This window comes from Rissa tridactyla, chromosome 2 (assembly GCF_028500815.1).
Source record: "Rissa tridactyla isolate bRisTri1 chromosome 2, bRisTri1.patW.cur.20221130, whole genome shotgun sequence".
Classification (NCBI taxonomy): Eukaryota; Metazoa; Chordata; class Aves; order Charadriiformes; family Laridae; genus Rissa; species Rissa tridactyla.
In genome coordinates, this window is record NC_071467.1 from 4,340,248 (window position 1) to 4,361,067 (window position 20,820).

A 20,820-nucleotide genomic window follows, 5' to 3' on the forward strand; every position below is an offset into this window, starting at 1 on the left:
CTGCCAGCTCCACAGCCTGGACAGGGCACTGTAGCTTAGCCCTCCAGTCATCCAAACCTCATCTTCTGTAACCATGGACTTGTGGGTAAGATGCCACACAGTCACATTTATATAAGGAAATGTGTTGTATGCAGGCAGTAAAGTGAGATTTTTGCTCTTCTGTCTGCGTATGAGTCTAGGTATAAAGATCAGATTTATTTTGGTGGGTTTTTTTTAAATGGAACAAATAATGTCCTTCATGTTATTTTCTGCATATGGAGGCATTCTGAAAGGGAATGACTTAGATAAAAGTTATCCAGAAGGTACTGAACTTTAAAAATGTTAAATATTAGAAATTACTTTCCTTTATGCCTCCCATACTGATACTCTTCGAGCAGCGTCCCTTCTGCTGTCTTTTCCCTGCCCCAGAAGCTATGCTGCCATTAAGAAGGGGCTTTATAGGTGACTTGGTTGTCCCTTTGGCCAGGTTTACTGTGTTAGAACTTGATCTGAGAGGCTTACACTCGAAACCAGGGGTGTGATGAATTTCAGGTGGTTAATCAGGTCCTGGAATTAAAAGCCAATACTGTGTTCAAGCTCCTTTTTCTCATCAGTGGTGGTGTGTATGTGTCCCACCTCATCTATAACATAGTTTATTTAGAAAATAAACCATCTTATACAACAGTTCATTAATATAATTAAATTGTCTTCATTGATATGAAGGCATGTTTGTGTGTGATTTACCTGCTTATGAAGCCTTGGTAGACTTGCACAAGGATTTGGCTGAGGCTAAGCAGAACAAATGGCTTTATTTGTCCCTGATAGGCAGTTTTCTTCCTTTACTCTCATACCTTCTCCTCGCTTACTGGTTTTAGATGCTGCTGCACATTCTTTATCCCCAAGGCTGAGAGCTCTGCTATTATTTATTCATACAGATCCCCACCAAACGGAGCCCTGATCCTTTCATGAGAATCCCTGGTGCTGCAGCAATGCAAATTCATCATTCAGGGCCCAAGAACTCCCCTCCTGCTGGGCAGCGTTGCTGTTGGCCACTCTGCCATTAGCATTCATAATTTCCAGGAGTGATTTAGTACAGCAGTAAAAGCTTGGGAATGAGAAGCAGGCACAGAAAAAGCTCTGGTGCGCGGAGGGGCAACTTGCTGCACAACAGTGTTTGCAATGAGCGTCTCAGCTGAGAGCTCTGCTCCCTCGTCATCAAAACTCAGAGTCGCCTTCAGAGCCCAGTCTTCTAACCTTTGATGGGCTGAGGACTGGCCCAACCGCTGTGGCAGTCACTATTTTCTTCAGAGAAAAAGAAATACAGCTGGGAAGAAAGCCCCGAAAGTGGGAAGTGGTCCGCTTCCATCACAATGCAAACATCTCTGAAGTTTCTGCCCATGGGGCTACAACGTGCCTTCGACCCTGGTGGCAATCAAGACTCCAGAAGAAATCTTCGTAGTTCTCCCAAAACTGCAAGGCCTCGAGGAGAGTAGGAATAGAGTATGAAGTATGAAGGAATAGAGTTCCTGCCTTCTCCTTCCTGCTGTCGCCATGCTGGTGCGTGCTCTCCTGCGGCTAGCGCACAGAGTTTGGGACTGGGATCGGAAGCTGCCATTGACTTCTTCCGTAATTATTTATATATCACTCCAAGCATACAGATTAACAAAAATATAGATTTTTGTCAGCGCCTACTTCACAAACCGAAACAGCCACAGGAACTTCACTGTTTCCCGAGATGAGAGAGACATCTAATTGTGCATGCTGAGTCTGCGCGTTTCAATTACTCTTGTAATTGAAAACATCTTATCATGTCTTTACTAAAGAATCAACATCTCCCCGTGTCTGACCCCAAATTTCCCTCTCCTTTCTTTAATCAGTGCTGTTGGCAGAAATATTCTTGATTTTCTCCATGAGTCCTGATATTGATTTGAATCAAGTGCTGGTGTCTGAGGAGGATCTGAATGTGGAGAATGAAAATCAGTACCAGATAGGAACTACCTCCCTTTTCTACCCAACATGGAAATGCAAGAGATTGAAACAGTGAAGGAATCGGGAGAATGAAGTTTGTATTTTTCTATAATGCAGAGACTAAAACCCTAAAAACCCTAAAAACTGCACGATTTTTCTATCATGCAGTTTCCAGAAGGCATTCAATCTCATCTTTCTAACCATCTTTGCCAGAAAAAAAGTTCTACTTAGATTAGAGCGATGCAATTATGCTAAATTGTGCAGAGGTAAATGAGACTCATTCATGCATGAGGGTCTTAGAAGAAGAAAATGGGGCAGATTTTGTGGTTTCCATGGAATTAGCCTTCCTGTCAATCAATTGGATCTGAAAAGCTGGGCTGAGCAGTCTTTCTGGATTTTATTATTATATCATCAGGAAATTGTAGTGACTTGAGAGGCTATCCGCAAGCCAAAAACACTTTTACAGTTCTCAGACATTTTTGCAGCCTTTCGACAAAATTTAGGGATTAAAAGCGCCTGCCTTTTGGTGCACTATACATTTTCTGAGTTTTGTTGTAAATGCTGCCAATTGATTAACTGAGTTGCTTTTATTTATTTTTGTCTTCAAGAGCTGTCAGAAGTCCAGGCTTTTTACCACCATCACTACCTGCAGTTTCTTTGAGAGTTAATAGGTAGAAAAGTGAAGACATCTTATATGCGACTAGCTGCTAGCGGTCCAGGGATAAAACGCTAATGGGTCCCTTGAGAAGCAGAGTATGACGAATAGTGCTGTACCGCAGCAAGCAGAAGAAAACCCCGTAAAAGGAAGGGAAGCTGTAAAATGACCGAATGCAGTTATGGCAGAAAAGAACTGTTGAAGGCAACGCTGGTAGGACGCTAGAGATTGGGACTAGATGAGGAGGAAAAGAAAGATGAAGGAGTGGAAAGGTCATTTTTCTGAGTGCTTGCCTCTCTTGTCTATGTTGTTATTTTCTTTAAATGAATCTCTATGTAAACGAAAAAGATCCTTGAATTATTTATTTGGGGGAGGAAGGGGTTCTACCCTGTGTGTGCATAAACACACGTACTCAAGCACAAAAGCATGGATTAACACTTTTATTCCAGGCTGTGCTGGGGCATCAGGAGAAGGTAAACAAGTGGGGAAACAGCATGAGGAGGTCCTGGCAGCAGAAGATCCCATAACCTTTCTCTGGACAGAGCAATAACACTGGTACGTCTGTTTGTAGGAAGCGCCTAGGAAAGCCAAGGGCAGGGCTGAGCAAAATCTCTGCCTCTCAGGTTTCCACGGAGCTGGAAGTCAATTGAAATAACCTGTCAGTGTTAGTTTACATACTTCCAAGAATGCAAAAAGTGCTGAATTTGTGAGAGCTGGAATGCCTAGAGAAGCCATGAGAGATCTGCAATCTCAGCAAACACAAGCACAGGTCAACCCTCTCAACTCGGCTCTGGGACTTGCCTCTGGAGAACAGCCTGGGAGAGGTGGCAAGTCATTTATACTCTGTGATTTCCTCTGCCAACCAGCACTTCATAGCCCGGGAAGGAATACTGTTTTATGGACATGAAAGCACAACACAGGTATCAGCACAAGGTTGTATCTTAGAGAGAAATTATCTGGTGGCCTAGAGGTATGCCAGGCATCTCCCTGTCCAATCCTCATCAAATCTCAAGTGGAAGTCAGGGCAGACTTTCTCTACCTCTAATTACAACTGGTCCCTTTCCTTGTCTCCTTGCCTGCATGTGGCTCAGCTCAGACTGATAATGTGGGCTCTCCCCTGTCTTCCCTCCACGCTTTAGGTGTCATAGGCTTTTTCTGTTCTTTGAAGCCACTAAATCTAAGCAGGAATGGTTGTTTTGCAAGTTCTGATGTGTCTGTTAGTTCTGTGTAGGCTCACAGCTTCCAGACTCCTCTGAACCCTTGTCACAGAAACAAATAACACTCCCCATGACTTTCATCCATGGTATTTTGCAAAGGAAAGCAAATGTTTTGCATAAAAACAGACTTTTTGTCCCTGGAAACCTGAAAAGGGGAAAAATTGTCTAATTAAGAGTGAGGTGAAGCTATGTTCATTCATTTTTTAAGCTTAATGAAGTCCATGGGAATGAGGAACTACGGAAAGGCAAAGTGTTGTCATAACTGAATGTAAAACTACCAGGAAAACAGAGAGGTGAGACACAGGTTCGAGTTACTGCAGCTCCACAAGCTGTGGGTCACTCACTGACAAAAAACGAAGAAAGTTTAAGTTGACACAATTCACCTCCCATTTATAATAAGCCAAAAGAAGGTGTTGTGACCAATAATCACATAGCCAATGAAGGGTGAAGTCACTTTGCCATGGTAACTCTACTTTCTGATGGAGCCTCCAAGATGATAATTTTAGAAAATTATTTAAAATACTGACACAATGAAAATTGGTCCTATCGTGGCTTCCTCAAAGTCGTAAAGAAAAGGTAACAATATCAGGCAGATAATCCAAGCCCCCTGCCTACTTTTTTGCTTCTCTTAAGGACCATGCTGGTACCCAACAGAAAAATTTGATGCAAAATGAGCTGCCTAAGTACTGCTACTACTTCAGACCCTATTCACCTAAGCTGTTTTATTTTCCTGACAAACTGCAAATGCTTTCTGCCTTCCTCAGCGTCTTAATGCATCACTTATTTGTTGCAGCAGAGTTTCTGTGGGACAGGTCCGTTTGGTTGGTTGTACCACTGAGATCAGAGATTGTTTTAGATGAATAGAGCCTGTCACTTTTAAAGTAACAGCTGTTACTCACAAAATTGGACATTTTCCAGCTAACCACCGTAATGAACGGAAGAGTAAATAGAGTCCATTTAGCAGAGACAAGAAACTCAGCGCTGCTAGAGAGCCACGACTGTCACAGGTGACAGCTGTCCTCTGAGCAGGAAGTAAGGTCAGGTAGCAGAAGTGTCCTCCCATCTGCTGCTTCTTCAATGGTAATTGTCAGCCTTGTGCTTTACATTGGTGATTGCCTCAGGTAAATCAAGCCTTGACGTTCCTTGTCTGAAGTAAGCTCACGGAAATAAGAGCACAGACTTTTGCAAGCTGTTTATCCAAGCAGCCAGGAACTGGAGAAGCTCACCCAGGGAAAGCTGAAAACCCTCACCAGAAGAGCTTTCAAAAATCGATTAAATGAACTCCTATGAGGTGACAGCTCTCTTTGTTAACCTTTCCGTGGAACAAGGAGGCAGCTTCAACACCCTCTGTATCCTGCGACATCAAATGACCTGACAAAAAATGTAGATATATTGAAACAGTTAATAAATCAATGGGCCAGTCTTATTCTTCTCTGAGGAGCTTATGTTCAAAGGTCACAAATTAGCTGAGACACAGGGATTTGGTGTCACATTAACTCTTGTAAATATAACAGTTAATATAAATATAAATACATCTGCCTTTACAGTGGTCTTGCTGGGAAAAATTCGTTTACCTACACTTGTGTATCTCATGCCACAAGATACTTGAGCCATCTGGGGCTGGCAGACAGGATAAAAGACTTCTGCAATGCCAATACCCTTCCGGCAAGGTGGGAGCAGTTTGAGGCTTGCCAAAATATCCCAGAGCATTTACAATCACAGGAGGTATTCGTTATTCAGCCACTGAGGATTACCCTCAAGGCAGCCCAAGTGGCAAGCTAAGCAAAGGCAACGGACATTGAAATGACGAACATGGACAACTGCTTTGCATTGACACAGTTGTGTCCCTACTTTACTAGCTAGGTGTCACTGACTGAAAAAGCATCTAAGTGATATGCTTTTACATGTCAAAATTTAAGAAGGCCATTTGCAGTCATATAAATTCTACCCTATACACAACAGGGCAACACAGTTTCCCTTGATCTAAACTAACACAAAGAGCCAGCAGCTTCGCCCTTGGAGAGTTACATCGGGTGGAAGAGTTTGCAGCCTGCAGGAGAACTCCATCCAGCCAAGTTTCCTACAGGGATGTCTTACTGGTCTAAGTCTTGCTACTGGAATCATCATTGGGACAACACCTCTGTGAATGAAAGATACAGCATGATAAAAGAAGATTTTCTGTAAGTCCTGAGACATTTATTTTGATTTGTGAAGAGCCCTACACGCCCTGTTGTCCCCTCTCTTGGCTTGGCTGCTTCACAGTTCTGAGTTGTCCGCTGTGACCACTATGTAGAAGTGCTTTACTCTACATGCTATATTGCAAGGTGTGATGAAGGGCCCAGGAATGTCCTTCCCAAATCTTTCTGTATTTATTCCCCCTATGCTTTTCTTAGTGACATTTACTAATACATCTGTGCTAAGACTTATAGCCAGGATGTGTCTTGAACTTAACGACGAGGAGGCTAACAAATTTTGGAAGAAAGTGTATGTGAGAGAGAGAAAACGTTTTTTGCCTCCTGACGCAGCTACCAGCTAGAATAGAAATTAATAGAAAAGAATCAAATAGAAAATAATTAAATCATATCTAATCTAATTGAATGAATAGAATAGAATAGAATAGAATAGAATAGAATAGAATAGAATAGAATAGAATAGGATATTTCACTTGGAAGGGAACTACAGCGATCATCTAGTCCAAGCTGGTTAATAAAACTGGTTAACACAAAACATCGTATTGGTTTCAGTCCAACAGCCCCATATCATGGATGAGGAAGTGAGAGTCAACAGCATGTCCAAAAGTGACACGATCAAACAACCGAAGGCGTCTCTAAGTCAATGGCTCAACTACAGAGCCATCACTAAAGCAGGTCTAACAAAACCTTCCTGCAACTATATCTTTTTTATTCTTCATGAAGAGCTTCCTATATCCCAGAATAGCAGTGCCTACTACAGAGCCCGTCCTTGGGCAGAAACTTGTCCCATGCTGGATTTCCAAAACTTCAGGTACCAGTATGTCCTGTTAAAGATTGCACATAAGAAACATTCATGAGCTCCATTTTAAAAGGACACACCAGCCTCAAGCCTCAAGCCTCAATGTTCAGGTCTGGGTTTTGTTTTTAAAAGAATTGACTGAAAGACAGCGTCAGTGGGGAGGGGAGTCCTCATGCATTTCTTTGGATTTTATTTCGCAGTCAACGCAGAGCCAAAAAAGCCTAGTTATTCTCATACCTACCACATATACACATCCAAGTGAATCAGGTCCAGCAAATGTATAGAATTTCATCTTCTAAGGGCTGATATCTCTTCTACTGAACAGTAAGCCTTTACCAAAAGGTCCCTAAGATCAGATATTAACTTCAAAAAGGTTGACGGTGGCAGAATTTTCTCACGGGCAGGCACTGAGATAGGCATCTCAGAAGGCTGCTTGCATCTGATCTTAAAAGCACCCTCTGGCAAACAAACCCCTTTCTCTCGTTGCGTGGGGGTTCGTTTGACTGCCTCCCAGCAGAGGTCAGAACTGATGTGTGAAGGGTGCACCCGCATCATATATCCAAAGCATGATATACTTCTTCAGCTCACTGCATGCAAGTGCCTGAGCACTCTTTCACTCACAGAGCAGATTCCCTTTTGCCACACACGAAAGCATTATTAGCTGAAACTCAGCCCTGTTTGAAACACGGTGAAATGGATTCCCAGGTCTCTTTTTTCTTCTCCTTTCTCAGTGACTGAGCTATCCTGCCAGGTAATTTAGAGGGAAAACGCACTGCAAACGAAGGGAGCAAAACAAATGATTTTCCGTTCACTTCACACCGCTTCCCATTTCTCAATTTAAAACGTACCCAGGGTGCGCCGCCAAGTTGCAGCTCTCAGTGTGATCTTACAGCCACATCTGCTGGGGAAGGCTTTGAAAAGATGAACCCTGACCAAAACTCTTGTTCTACCACCAGCACCTCCACAACCAGCGACCAGCTCGTCACTTGCTGAGAATGTGTTGGCTGTAAGTCTTTACCAGTGACATACCATACTCTTTGGAGGTCTTTCTATCAAGTAATAGGCAGTGTCCTATCAGGTAAATATATGGGTGGCTGTAAGAGCTCCAAAGCCGTGAGGAATGCACCATACTACAGGTGGAAATTCCTGTTTTATTGCACGTGGCAGTAAGGGTTGTCTCTGATGCACCACCACAGAGCTACCAGTTTCCCAAGACAACACACCTTGGCCACTGCTTCCGCCGCCAGGTAAAGGAAAATGAAACAATATCATGTTGGAGATGGCCCTGTCAGCATGGTGGCTCTGCTAACAGCAAAGAGAGACAGCAAGGAGAAGTCTGCCCTTCTTGCTGCCATTGTCTTGCTGGTTCCTGTGCTGTAATGGTGAGTGATGACTCCACACTAGTGTCCACACAGTCATTCCTGTTTCACTGTGCAATGGTAAGCAGCTCGGTGGAAAAGTGAGGAAAGGGAGCAGCGTGGGTGGGAAATGAGGGAGGAGGATTTGGAGAGAGGAAGAATGCTAATGTGCAGCTGGAGGGGGATGCAATCAGAATAAAACAATGATTGGGAAAAAAAACAAAGGGGGGGGAAAAAACAAAAAGCATATGCTTTCATTATTTAACCAAAGAATCCTGAGGACACTGATAATCGTATTGGCTGGTGCTCGTCAGGTCAGTGTCCAGCAGGAGCTGGACCCTTTCATAAAGACCATCAGCAGCGTTGCCATCTGCACTGTTTCCATTGAATATGTAACCAGAAATTTAACCTGGTTTAAAATTGTTATCTGTGGGCCTCAATGATGACTTGAGCACACAGGTGGGAGCTGTGGGGACAGTGTGGGTGTGCTCCATCCATCCATACTTCCATGCCTTCATCTTTCTGTCCCTCCATCCTTTCATTCCTCTATCTCTCTACCCCTTAATGCCTCCTGGCTTCCCCAGGGTCACTAGAGAAGAAAGCAATAGTGACAAGTCTTGTTGGGCATGCTCTCTGTTGTGACTTGGTGGAGGAACCCTTCCTTAGTCTCATCAGATACTTCTTCCACTGTTGTACTTTATTCTGTAGTGGAGACGATAAGGCAGAGAAACAGAGTAAGAATAGGACATAGGCTTCCAATCAACCCATGGATCAAGTTCAAAACAAACTCAAGATTCATCGTGCAGCTGGGAGGTCTTTGCCACAGGACATCATAGGTGCTGACAAATGGTGAGTATTCATTGGCACGTTCATGCCAAGAGAGCCACTGATTTTACAAAATACAGAGGTCAGGAAATCTCTGACCACCAGATACCAGATGAGTAATTTAGGGAAATATATGCTTACCTTGTTCTTATACCTGGCGTCACCCTGGACCACTGTCAGAAACAGGACACTAGGCTACACAGCTAATACAGCCTTTCTGATGTCCTTCTGTTAACCTAGGACCTGCTACATCTTTCATGTAAGCAATATCCCTGCCCTCCTTTCAGTGCACACACAACCTTTCACTCCAACAGACAGCTTTTGGTCTTTCAGCATGTCCCACCTCTTCCCACCAATACGATCCCAACCCTCAGACCACTCTTTGCAATATTAACCCAGCGTTCAGCTTCCAGCATCATTTTAATCATTCAAAGGCTCCAGGGACAACAACGCCAGACCCCAGTAAGTCCCAGTAATGCCCTAGTCCCTTCTGCCTCGGGACCCACATCGAGAATCTCAGATTCCCAAAGTCAGATCTGGGAGATGGCAGGAAAGTGTGAAAGCAAGGAGACATGATTTGGGAAGGGAAAAGTAAGCTAAATAAATCTACAAAATCAACAAGATGTCTTATCTTCTGCTACTTCAAAGTCTGGGTTGCTTTTTTCCCCTAGCTTACGCTTTTTTTCCCTAGTTGCCAGTGCCAACACATACTCTCAAGAAGATGCTTCTAAAGCTTTGCTTGCTTTGTAAAATGCTATTTTTGTTGTGAGGTGTAATGAGTACCTAAGAAATCTCTTGTAGCCCTGTCAAAGACAGAAATCTATCAAAAGAAGATGTCTTTTCTTAGGAAACAGCATGAGCTCAGTCCAAAACAGGTCTATGATACAAAATGACTTCCAACAAGTCGGACTATCTTTGTCTCAGAAGCTGTTGGCCTAAGGCCTCTGGTGTAACAGGGAAAAAGTGCAGCATTTACAGGTTGGCTTAGGGCACCTCGTTTAACAGTTTACAAACTATTAGAGCTTTACTTGCCCACAGCCTTTCCCCCCACTTCTTCCTCAACCAACCATGTCTTCAGGCAATATTTGTGCTAGGATTGACCAAATGCCATCGACACATTTCTTGTGCCAGAAGGGAGGTGAAATACCCACCCAGCTACCCACTCAAGCACGGTAATTTGATCATTAGCATCCTGGCGTTGCAGCATGTTCCTGCAGGCTTGTAAGAAATTGTTTGCTCTGATGGCAAACATTACCACAGCAGCAAATACTCCCTTTCATACAGCATTGCTGGGCATGGCTCCTTTTTTTTTTTTTCCAAAAATGGCTCTTTAATAGGTCTCTGAGATGCTGAAACGCAGTCAGGGATGTGTGTGTTGGGAGCGGATGGGGGGCAAGAATCCACCCTGATTAATAGGATGATGATGAATTGTGTGCATGACCCCAGCCATCACTTACGCCTTTTCCAGCTCAAATCCGAGATCTGCCTCAGCAGAGCAGCCATCCGGGCAGGGCACCGGCAAGTCACAAGGCTCTGAAAGATGCACTTTTATGTGCAGAAACAATGGTTGTTTTTAACCTGCCTCACATTTCAGGGCTCTGCGCTGCTTTCCCTGCAGCGGGGAGAGGGAGGCGAGACCCTGCTGGGTATCTGCTGGCTGCGGTAAGATCACACACGCAGGTCCACGCTCAGAATATTTATTAAACAGGACAAGAGTGAAGAGAGACAGTACATGACATGCAGATCAAATATCGGCCACAGAGGTCGCAGAGGTTGTCACGAGCTCGACAACGTGTTCAAAAGCTTCCTGGCAAGCTCTGACTACAGACTCGTCCTTGTTCTGCATCCAGCTCTTTGGCCACACAGAGTGGTCTACGCTGGAAAGGTAAGAAGGACACAGATTTGGGCACTGATTTGGTGCTGGCTGGACCATGTGCATCTTAACTTGAAGTAATTGTGTCCCCTTTCAAGTAGCTCTTTCCCAGACAATGTCTAAATATCTTTTGAGGAGTAGCACAGGACAAGGACAGCTGCCAAGGGGCAGAACGAATCACCCATTTCAGGCAAAAGTGTTTAATTATACACATGCCAACTTGCTATCTGTCCTTTGGAAAAAAGAATGGACTTTGACCCTTATTTACCCATAAAACATTGCCATAGAAACTAGACTCTAGACACAGTTGACTTTTTATTTTAGGATGACTATTATAGCCCAGTGGTATTTCACAGAGAAAATTAAAACGAAAAAAAAAAAAAACACAAAAAAAAAAAAAAACACAAAAAAACCCCCAGATCTTCTTTGTGCATAGACTTAGACTACACCACTAAAGTCAAAGAGGAACCAGCAGCGATGATGGCCTGGAGCACTGCAGCTTTCGTTCATTCCAGTGATGATTATTGATTATATGCCTCCAAACTGTGTCAGTTTACCAGAGTATTTCTATGGTTTCCCATCACCCCACCACATGAGAAAGATGCTCGGACTCAACCACATATTGCAGGACTACATTTCTGTGTGGCCATCTCACTACGTACACAGTGACACTATGGCCACAGCATGTTTGTAACTAGGGCATATATGTTATTTTCTGTGTGCAGCACCTGGATTCAATTTACCTGTCCCACCAGCTCACTACCTGCACACTTTTCACCCTTGGATAGTTTTCTGTCCACACCTTCCTCTGCTGCCTTCTGGAATTGTACCCACTCAAGCAAAGTGTGAAGGTCTGTGCTATTGGCAATAGGAGACCAAGGCAATGATTCCTAAAAAATCATAGGTAGGATAAAACTAAAATTCCAGATGCTTTGATCCAGAGTTACACTTTTAGCCCCTTTACCCTTTCCCCATCTAGATCCAAGTATTGGCGTTGCATCCACCTCCCGCTCTTTCAACCTTGTTCCTTGTTGGACTACCACAGCTATTGGCCCCAATTCTTATTTCTTCTTCTGGGCTGCTCAGCCCCACTCCTAGCTCCTGCTCTCAGCACCTTCAGCTCCTTGTCCTGATCCTCAATGGACCCGTGGGTCTGGCTCCTGCCTTGCCGTTCAGACTGCTGCATCCCATCACTTCGCCATGTCCTCGCCTTGGCTTCGGTACCCCAGCCTTGCATCTGCTGTAGCTCCGGGCCCATGTCCTGATCAACACCTCCTCCCGCAGACAGCCCGTGTTTGCCTTCCATGCACCTTGTGCTGGATAAGCAAGTGGAGTGAAAACAATTTAGGATAAGGGCTGTTTGCAAATTACAGGCTTTGGATTTGGCTAGTTGCTAAGGCAAGATATCACTCCTTTCCAGAGAGAAACAAAATCTGACTTTTTTGGCTTTCTGCATGTATTTTCACTGAAATTTTAATTTTCCAAATGAACACCAGCCAGGCTGAGCTCATGGCTTCTATAGGGTTTTGAGCCCAGGAGGGAACATAGATTTTAGTACCGCCTCTGCTGCAAGGCAGTGATTGACTTCTTCATGTGGAAGGCTCTGGGATTTGCAAAGTATAACTTCTTCATCAAGAACAGTCGCTTATATGAACTAATTAGACCTTTAGGACATGGAATTACAACATGCCAACAAAAAAATGTTTCTTGGGAAAGGATTAATGACTCTGACAAGGGCAGTCCTGGGCTCCAGCCTTTGCTGGAGGACTGCAGTGCCTGAGGGCAGTATACGAAGAATACCAAGGGAATGGGAATGTTCCCTTTGCTGACAAAAATCCCAACACTTGACTTCTTTGTCAAGGCAGAAGTTTCTTCTGAACTAACCGATAATGTCCTGCTCTGGCCTTCTCTTATGTGTGAAGATGGGCTTTGCAGTACTGCTGTAATTTTTATGAGACAAGTTATCTCTCATAAAAGGTAGAGAGACAAGTTCTCTCTCATAGAAGAGAAGTCATCATGAAGCCTGGTGAGTCAGGAAGGACACGTCTATCCAGCCAAGTGATTTTCAAGTTAGGGAGCACAAGCAGTTTGCAGTAAAACAAGGCCATTGGCACTTTTTTCCTTAGCCCCCTCTGTGTTTTGTTGGCTTCTTCGCATGCATTCAGACATATGCATCTGCCTAACAATATGCAGAGAGCAGTTGCACTAACTACATTTCAGTGGGATGAAACACAAAAGTTTCTGCAAGACTGGGATGTGCATTAGTAGGAATTTTAGTTTTTTAGATGGCTACATTCATCTAATAAATTAGACATAGCATACATTTCTAACTGGTGTTTAACTTTTGATCAAGTTTCCTAAAGAGAAGAAAAATGTACATTAATACAAGAATCTGGAGCTCTACAGGACATAAAGGGAAGCTTCGAAGACATGAAATCAAGTCCACAAACATGATTTCAGAGAGAGAAGTAAATAATGAATACATTTTCCCTCCATGAGTAAGCAAACAGATGGGAAGCGATGCAGAAGCTTCAAAAGGGAAAATCATGAAGCTGTGTTCCAAAGGAAAAAGCTGCAAGATCCATTCAGATGTGTCTCGCTGGCTCATCAAACACAGACAACCCAACAAGCTGGGTGAAATCCTGCTTTGTTAGATGGAGCTTTGGGTTTTTTCCCTTACTCTTTTATCCTCTGGTGTTTCTTGTTGTCTTGCAGGAGGAGAAGGAGCCCAGGGTGACCTCTCCCCAGCTCCTTTCCATATCAAAGCTGTAGAGCTTAATGTGCTCTAAAATGAGCTGGGTTTGCCGAGCAGCATTGACCCTGATGCTTGGAACTCCTCTGAAGTTTGCCAGACACTGGAAGTGACCATCGCTCTTCATGCAACAGTCGCAAAGTATCTATGAGCAGAGCCTTCACCAGCATAATCTGCTAGTTTGCAGCATCATAACCTGCCTCCTCCTTGGGCCTTGGCTGCTCCCTCGCACCTGAGGAGGCAGTGGAACTTCAGGCTGAGGGAATGAGGGGTGTTCAGCCTGGAGAAAAGGAGGCTGAGGGGAGACCTTATCACTCTCTACAACTACCTGAAAGGAGGGTATAGCAAGGTGGGGGTCGATCTCTTCTCCCAACCAGCAAGCGATAGAACAAGAGGAAACGGCCTCAAGTTGCGCCAGGGGAAGTTTAGGATGGATATTAGGAAAAATTTCTTCACCGAAAAGGTTGTCAAGCATTGGAACAGGCTGCCCAGGGCAGCGGTTGAGTAGCCATCGCTGGAGGTATTTAAAAGATGCGTAGACATGGTGCTGAGGGACATGGTTTAATGGTGGACTTGTCAGTGTTAGGTTGGTGGTTGGACTTGATGATCTTAAAGGTCTTTTCTAACCAAAATGATTCTATGATTCTATGATTCTGTGATGGGCTGTGTCATCCTGGGAGGTGCGAGCAGCCACCTCTGCAGCTTCCTGACTGGTTCAACCAGAAGACCCTTCAGTCTCCTCTGCCTAAAGTAGAAAGCAACAGACATTCACCAAGCTAAGCAAATACCATCATTAGCGTCCTCTTCAACAAAGAAAGCTCAAACAAGAAAGCATATGCTGTGCCAATGCTGTCTGTCTGAACTTTTTTTGCTCTCATCCATTTATTTTTTTAGCTTGCGTATGCACAGACACTCTTTCCCTCTGGTCATAATTTCAAAGTGATCTTGCGGCCTTCAACAGGTCCATAGTTCGTAATGTGGATACTTCAGAGCAAAAACTTTTCCAACACATATCAGATTCTTTCAACAAGTAAATGGAGGTTTTTTTCCAGACCATGCAGTGTTTCGGCCCAGACATAATAGTCTTAAATGCTGGTGAAACAGAAACATATGACCTGCATCCTATGTGCTCAAGATCCTGCTCACACAACTCTAATTTCCAGGTTGATCAGGCATTAAACTAACATGGCTTCATATTTTAGTCATTTTTTCTCTTGGTAGCTTGACTGGCTCGGCACTTGCCTGGGGAACCATGAATTTGAGTTCCAGGCACATTCCCTGCATAGAAACTCCCTCTCAACCCTCAGGCCAATCTTCCAGTAAGAGCCAATTACTATTTCTGTCAGTTTTTGAAGCAATATTGTGCACAAAACTTTGGCACATGCCAAGGGTTGAACATTTTTCTTTTCCTTGCCCACAGTGGGATTCCTTGTAGTGTTCTCAAATTTCTAATTCTAAGAATGCATTTCTATAAAGGGCACATCTCAAAGCAAATTCTCAATAGAAAATGTTTCTTTAGGAGGTCTACTCTTTTCACAAAACACCAGGCAGGGGTAAGATTGTCTTACGCCTAAGAATGTTTTTGATACATTGAACGCACAATACTATTGATTTTCATGCACAAATAGAAGAGTAAATATGACAGAGGGGGTTTCACTCCTTTGAAAATTCCAGGAAGGAAGAAAAATAAATAAATACAAACCAACCAGTGTGCATTTTGTCAGATGAAATCAGTAAGGAACAATATTTTCTTTCTGAGAGTATAAAAGCATATTAAATGCAGTGAAAAGGTTTGTTTGTTTGTTTGTTTGTTTTTTAAAAAGAAGGAAACAATAAATGCACGCTTGTACCCACTGATAGACGCTCCCTGGGTAGATGTGATGGGCAGCTTTTTGCAGTTATGGATAACAGGTTAAAAAAAACAAAACAGGCATTTTAAAAGAAAAAAAAAACAACTGAGAAGCCTGAGAGAAGGAACATCAGCAACATTTGCCTTTCTGAGTGGCAGAAATTCTTCAGAAGGTCAGTAACACCAGGAAGAGAGCCACACAAAGTGTAGTGTGGCAGCCATGTGCAATCCCTCTGCTTTTTTGCATTTCAGATTGTATTTGTCAGGTATAAATAAATAAATAAATAAGCAAACAAATAAATAAAACACAAAACAGTTAATATCCACAAAAGGCCAAAGAGGACTGGAATTTGAATGACATACATGGGGTTTGAATGAGATCTCCATCCCAGACTATGTGAAATCTGCCTTGAGGTGGGAAAGCCGGAGAAGCCAAACAAAGGAAAAATGCAAAAAAGGCCAAGTCAGAGGAAAACTCTTTGGATATCTTCATCAAAACACCATGTAGCTCAGAAAACAAGAAAAGATGAGCTCTGGCTCTCATTACTCTTTCACCAAAGAGCTAGCCTGCTTCAGCACAACCTCCAGTGAAAGCTTTGGCCCCACAGGCTGTGCTAGCCAGACACTGAACCCATGATCCAGGCCTTCAGTGCATCAGTACTTTTAACATTCATGCCCAGGAGACAGATTAAAATGGGAATAACCATCACAAAAGCCTCAGCAGTGGGCTGCAAATCTCTCATTTGGTTCTCTCAAGCTGGTTTCTCATTTGTGGAAAAGAAAAGCACAAAGCAAAATGAAAACCCCACTCAGTTCCTTGTCCCATGACACCCAGGGGCACAAAGGTTTGCTGCTCCCCCATCACTCTGAACACTAGTCTCTTTAGCTACATATTTGAAAATACACCTCATGCTGCCCTAAAGTTCAGAGGTCATTCTAGCACACACCAGTAACTGCTGCTTGCAGATGACATTCCATGCCATAGGGTACAAAATGATTTGGAAGACTGCTTTGCAGAGACCTAATTTCATCCTGATAGGTAGGAATTTACATGGGGAAGGGATTCAAAGAAGTCAAAGCATGGGAGGAGTGCAAGGAAGGTGTGAAGAAGCTCCTAAGCAGATACCAGCAGGACAAACAAGTTGTTTGAGAAAGAAACGGTCTTTTCTTCCTCAAACCGTTCTTATACCAGGGCAACACCCTTAATCACAGAATCATAGAGTATTTTTGGTTGGAAGGGAACTTTAAAGGTCATCTAGTCCAGCCTCCCTGCGATGAGCAGGGACATCTTCAACTAGATCAGGTTGCTCAGAGCCTCATCCAACATGGCCTTGAATGTTTCCAGGGATGGGGCATCTACCACCTCTCTGGGCAACCTGGGCCAGTGTTTCACCACCCTCATTGTAAAAAATTTCTTCCGTATATCTAGTCTGAATCTCCCCTCTTTTAATTGAAAACCACTATCCCTTGTCCTATTGCAACAGGTCCTGATAAAGGGTTCCTCCCCATCTTTCCTATAAGCCCCCTTCAAGGACTGAAAGGCTGAAATAAGGTCCCCCCAGAGCATTCTCTTCTCCAGGCTGAACACCCCCAACTCTTTCAGCCTGTCCTCACAGGAGAGGTGCTCCAGCCCTTGGATCATCTTCATGGTCTCCTCTGGACTCGCTCCAACAGGTCCATGTCCTTCTTATGTTGGGGGCTCCAGAGCTGGAGGCAGCACTGCAGGTGGGGTCTCACCAGAGTGTAACAGAGGCGCAGAAATCCCAAGAGGTGCTATACCATGTTTCAGATTTTAGTGAAATCATATAGCCACACATTTCCTATGGACAATACAAAAATGTTAATCCATTGGGCCACAGTCATAGCAGGGCTCAGATGTACCCTGGGCAACATTGTCTGCTGGTGTAACCCAGCATCAGATTTAACAAAGTCAACAACTCATGCTCTTCAGGAGGAGTTAGCTGAGACAGTGCCAGGGAGTTAGTCCTGCATGAAGATGGGCCAAAAGTAAGCCCAGTAATACTGATTTCATACATATTTTCAGGAAAAATCCAGGAGCTGCAAGTTCTGAACCCAAAGCAAAGGCTTCCTAGCCCTGAGTTTAATTATAAAGCAACTTCTTCAGTTGGACTTCGGTCTGGTGAGCAGGGGCAGCAGTTTTCTTGCAGGAGATACATTTATTTTCCCAGATGCACAATGAGTGGGCAGCACCCACTATCACTCTGCTCCACCTGCAGCCATGAGTAGAGAAAAAAGCACTGTGCATTACTGGTGTACACATCTTTGCTACCCAGTGTCCAGAAACACCAAGCAATTGAACTGTCTGAACGATGCAAGATGTGCCCGTGCCCTATCACAGGAACACAGGCCTGAAGAGGGATGGCTACAGCTGGTAGCATTCTCCCTGGGGCAACTGTGCTGTGTACTCCCTGTCATAGCCCTACCATATGTTTATTTAGGGCGGATAATCATGTTCTTTACCAGAAATATACTGCATTGTTTCTCCCTTGTCTGGCAGCTTCAGCAAAGCACTGAGGAAGCAGCCTGAATGAATGTGCATCACATAAATTCTTGAAAGAAAAGGTTATGCAAATATTTCATTTCCACAGCAGCAGGCTTTGACCTCCGGGCAACCTCTGTGGCTGCGTTGTCTCGGCTAAAGTCTTTCAAGTACGCTAAGATCTGGCATGCGAGATTAATAGCCATGTAAAGGGGTTAGGTTTTGTGCTGAAATATTGTTGAATCACAGGCATCACAGTGCTTCCTCTGACTCAATAGGAGAGGAGTCTTGCTATACAGCCCCAGTTTGGCCAGTGAGATGATTTCATAGAAGCATAGAATGGTTTGGGTTGGAAGGGACCTTCAAAGACCATCTAGTTCCAACCCCACTGCCCTGGGCAGGGACACCTCCCACCAGACCAGGCTGCTCAAAGCCCCATCCAGCCGGGCCTTGAACACCTCCAGGGATGAGGCAGACACAGCTTCTCTGGGCAACTTGGGCCAGGGGCTCACCACCCTCTAGAGTAAAGAATTTCTCCCTGATATCTAATCTAAATCTACCCTTTTCCAGTTTGAAGCCATTACCCCTCGTCCTATCACTACATGCCCTGCTAAATATTCCCTTTCCAGCTTCCCTGGGAGGAGCTGTTTGAAAGGGCATGTAGCAATAGGACGAGGGGCAATGGTTTTAAACTGGAGCAGGGTAGGTTTAGATTAGATATTGGGATGAAGTTCTTTCCACTGAGGGTGGTGAGACACTGGCACAGGTTGCCCAGAGAGGTGGAGGAGGCCCCATCCCTGGAGACATTCAAGGCCAGGCTGGATGAGGCTCTGAGCAACCTGATCTAGTTGAAGATGTCCCTGCTGACTGCAGGGGGGTTGGACTAGATGGCCTTTAAAGATCCCTTCCAACCCAACATATTTTATGATTCTGTGATTCCTGTAGGCCTCTTCAGATACTGGAAAGCTCCTCTAAGGTCTCCCCGGAGCCTTCTCTTCCCCAGGCTGAACAACCCCAACTCTCTCAGCCTGTCTTCACAGGAGAGCTGCTCCAGCCCTCTGATCACCTTCATGGCCTCCTCTGGACCTGCTCCAATAGGTCCACATCCTTCTTGTGCTGAGGGCTCCAGAGCTGAACTCATTATTCCACGTGGGGTGTCACAAGAGCAGAGTAGAGGGGCAGTCAGTTCCTTTGGGATTAAAAATTCAGGTTCTGTCTGCAGCTCCTCCAAGGCACTGGGGTACCCTATTTCCAATACACTGATGTATAAGGGGAGCAACTATATTCATGTAATCAGATTCCTTGTTTCATCCTCAACATAGCTCCTCAGCTGGCAATTTCTGACGCAAATTCATTGCTTGCGCTGGAACAAGAGTGCTGTCATCACCTCTCATCTCTGGGCTTTTCTGGGTGATTTTTCCAGAGTTGTTCTGGGTGCCATGTGACTGCCAGAAAATGGTCTGAAATAACTAATGTCTTTCTCGGCAGGTCAGCCCTAGACCCATATATTAAACCCTAAGGGGTGAGAAAAGTGTTGAGCAAGACCTAGTGTAATTTGTGAATGGTTATTTGGCTCAGTGCCAGCACAGAGCGATAATTTTCTAGCATTAGGGACTTCCTCTGGCAGAGCTCTGATCTTTACTTTTAATGGCTTTTGATGAATTTTTCCCCCCTTTTAATTTAGCCACTGCTGTTTTACTCCACCCAGACTTCTGGCATTCTCATTGACCTACGGCAAGAAATTCAAAATGTTCATAAAAAGCCTACACAAAGAAATGAAAGAAAAATCATTTTTAATGTGCAAACACTGAAATCTCTCCCCCTGTCCCTTTATTCACCTGATTTACTGTAGACTTCTCTGTTATTCAGCTTCAAAAAGACTCTTCCTTTTTGTATCCCTCACTGTGGAGGTCACATCCTTGTAACCACTGTCCTCAGATCCAGCCTCTCCCAGACATTTGAACGTATTTAGCTTTCCTCTCCAGCTCTGGTTTCTCTGTTTCCTATTCAGGTGACAGTCTTGCTATTCCTCTTAATTAAAACAAGCATTTGGAGAGGCAAATGCCTCTCTGCATGTGTTATCTCCGGCACTTGACTAAATAAATAACAACTTGTTGCCTCAGCAAAGGGCAACTCCTTCATCTTTCACAACTATGTGCATCTTCCAGTGCAAAGTGCACCTCCTGCTCATCCTTATGTTTCATATATCCTTATATACGCAGGTATCTCTACGAGCACACTAGATACCAGCAACTACACAATAAGAGTATTGCTCGTTATGGTGTAAGAGTTTTGTGTTTAGGAATGATTTCTGAAGAAATTTGGGACAAGAATAGGTCGTGGTTGACCTACAAAAGCTTTCTTCTATGAAGCAGTGTTGTTTGTCATCGTTACTGCCCTTCCCTGCACCTTCTGCAGTGCATCCTCCTTTAACACGTGTGCACACAGTTTCCAGAGTCATAACAAAATTAGTCAGGGAGGACCTCAAGAAGTCCTCTTGCCCAAACCCCCTGCTCAAAAAAGGGCTTTGAGATTAGATCTGATTGCTCGGGGCCTTGTCCTGTCAATTTTTTTAATATCTCCAAGGATGGAAACTCTACAGTCTTTTTTGGCAACCTGTTTCTGTGTTTTAATTAGCATTGATAGCAAGGAAATTTTGGCAATAGATATTCATCCCAGTCTTCTCTAATCATCGGATTACCACATTCTGGAACAGATTTTGGGCGAGAACCTGACAGCCTTGGCTTGACCAGCACTGTATCTCTTTTCTTTTTGTCTCATTATCAATATCTCAAATGAGTTCTTCTCAAGAGTTTTGGCTCGAGGGACTGTGCCCATGGTCACTTCTTGTTT